Below are 2,743 nucleotides of genomic sequence, written 5' to 3' on the forward strand. Positions count from 1 at the left end.
TGAGATAGTTGATTGAATAAACCGTTGAACCACTTTTTCTCGTCAACTCTCTCTCACCTTCTTGCCAATCCATGTGATATCTCACCACATCTTCAATTATGTCCACCACTTCATCCTCCGTTTTGTTCATGATAGGACCTCCGGTACCGGCATCCAAGCAAGACTTGCCTTGGGGGCTTAAACCTCCATAGAAGATATAGATGATTTGACAAGTAGGAATCCCATGGTGTGGGCACTCTCTTTGGTACTCCTTATACCTTTCCCATGCCTCATAAAGAATTTCATTCAGCTTTTGCTTGAATCTTTGAATGAGAGCTCTTGCTTCGGCCGTCTTCTTTTGTGGATAGAACCGAGATAGAAACTCCTTAGTCACTTCATAACATGTTCTCAAAGAGTTTGGCTTCACCTCCTTATTTAAACACTCTAAGGCACATCCAATAAAAGAGAAAGGGAAAAGTTTAAGTCGAATGAACTCTTGAGAAACCCCATTCACCTTGATTGTGTTGCAATACTTCTCAAATTACTTAAGATGGTTTAGGGGCTCTCATGCTTTGCACCACTATATTGATGCCTCTCTATCAAAGTGATTATCGCCGATCTTATCTCAAAATCATTTTCCGGTGTCGTAGGAGGAACAATCCCACTTTCAAACCTATAAGCTCCCGGAGTTCCCAACTCCTTCAATGCTGCTCTCGGATTAGCACCCATGCTTTCTCGTTCTTCTTCTTCATCTTCTTGATGGATTTCCTCTCATGCGGGACTTGAACTTGAGGGACGATTGGCATTCCTTATACTTGTTACGGTCCTCTCAATTTTCCGATCAAATGGCACTAAATTTCGATCTCGTGCCCTACGCATACAAAACTCAAAGCAAAATATCAATAGTAAGGCTACAAATGTAGCCTAAAAGGAAGAAATTTTTTTAGTATTTTTCAAATAAAATGGAATAGACTCAATCGACAATAGCAATCACCATGCCTTCCCCGGCAATGGCGCCATTTTTTAACAAGGGATAAACCTAGGTCGTTGGAAACTAGATTCCCCGATAAAAATAAAATTTGTAAAACCAAACCCAACCCTAGGTATAGAACCAAGTCTAGGTCGAACCCAAGGAAAGGCGGTATTGCTAAGGTCTAAGCTAAGATATTCTGAAATCTTACAATGACGGGTTGGTCTAAGCTATCAAAATCAATTCAATCAAACTAACAAATGGAAATCAATTATCAAAACACTAGGGAATTTAGGATCCAGATGAACCAATGATAAACTTGCTAATTTGACGGGAATTAGATCAATTAAGCAATGCAAGGGAAAACGATATTTGAATCAAAATCACTCAAAAAGCTATTTCCTAGGGTCAAGCTAGATGTCTCTACAAATGACTTCAAAGGAAAATTGCAAATCAAGATCAATCGATAATAATAGCATCCAAATCAATTGTTCGTGTCATTGAAAGCTATTATGCAATCTAGCATGATCATCAACGTTAGCTACTCCTCTTTAAATCAAACACATGCACAAATTTCATCAACCAATTTAATCACATCAACAAATCAATCAAAAACCCCAAATTAGCTATAGATTATCACTAATACATGCTTCACTACATCCCTAGCAAAGGAACTACTCACTACTCATGGTAAAATTGAAAAGCATAACAAAAATAATCATCAATCTCATCATCAACATTGTAATCCAAATAGCAACAATTAAAATCAAGCTAAACAATAGAAATTCAACAATATTTCAAAATCAAACATAAAATTGCATTGAAAAAGGAAATAATTATTACAAAACTTTGATCAATATCAAATAGGAATGAAGATTTCAATATCACAATCATCAAACACCAAGTTTTTCTCTCTAATAAGAACAATATCACAAAACCAAGAGCTTCTCTCTTTAAAATTCTAATCAAAGTCTAATTCTAATTCTAAAACAAGTCCTTCTCTCTCTAGAAATGAAGAAAATCTATATATAGTAAAATTCACTAAAGAGAAGTTAGTTAGACGCCCAAAAGAGACCTCAAAAGGCGTGACCTCTCACCCCTAAGCGCGGCTGCAACAAAATGGGTACGGAAACAGGGGGAGGAAAGACGCACGGCCGCTTCTGGCAGCTGCATGGCCGTGCCATCCACCTGCGCGACCGCTCCTCCCTCGCGCGCGGCTGCGCCTTGGGAGCAGAGGATGTGTCTTGGGTGCGCTCGAAGATGCCCCCGTGCGCTCCACATGATGCATGTTGGGGAGGCAGTCTCTTGAAGCCCTTACGGTGGGTTCAACACCGTCTTTTAATGTCCACGCGACATGAGAGCGCGGCCTTGAAGACTTGACTCTTGCACTCCTTTGGTTTTTAGCTTCAAGAGGGGGAACCGGGATGCATCTTTGACCTTGAATACCCCGAGAGAACGCCAATGAGCTTCTCGAACATCACCAACTTTCTAAAATCAAAGAAAAGCAAATAAGTAAATAAGAAAATGCAAAATAAACAAAGAGAAACAAGAAAATAAGGAAACAACTAAGGAAGAAGCAAAATAGAGAAAATACAAGTAAAACTAGAGAAAATGAGGTAAAAGAGATGTAAAAGCAATGAAAAATCATCCTAAAAGAAGCTAAATGAGTGCCATAAATGACACTCATCAAATCCCTATTCATGGTAGTCTAATAATACCCTTGACGGATTATCTTTTGGACAGCATTTTGCCGTTCATATGAGTTCCACATGCTCCTTCGTGGATTATTCTCAT

At 38.9% G+C, this 2,743-nt stretch overlaps 1 pseudogene; it reads left to right on the top strand.

The window, feature by feature from the left end:
- The first annotated feature begins 218 nt into the window (after positions 1 to 218).
- Positions 219 to 316, top strand: LOC145573543 (small nucleolar RNA R71; annotated as a pseudogene).
- The last annotated feature ends 2,427 nt before the right edge of the window (positions 317 to 2,743 follow it).

The sequence above is a fragment of the Chenopodium album genome, chromosome 12, assembly GCF_948465745.1.
Source record: "Chenopodium album chromosome 12, dcCheAlbu1.1, whole genome shotgun sequence".
Taxonomy (NCBI): domain Eukaryota; kingdom Viridiplantae; phylum Streptophyta; class Magnoliopsida; order Caryophyllales; family Amaranthaceae; genus Chenopodium; species Chenopodium album.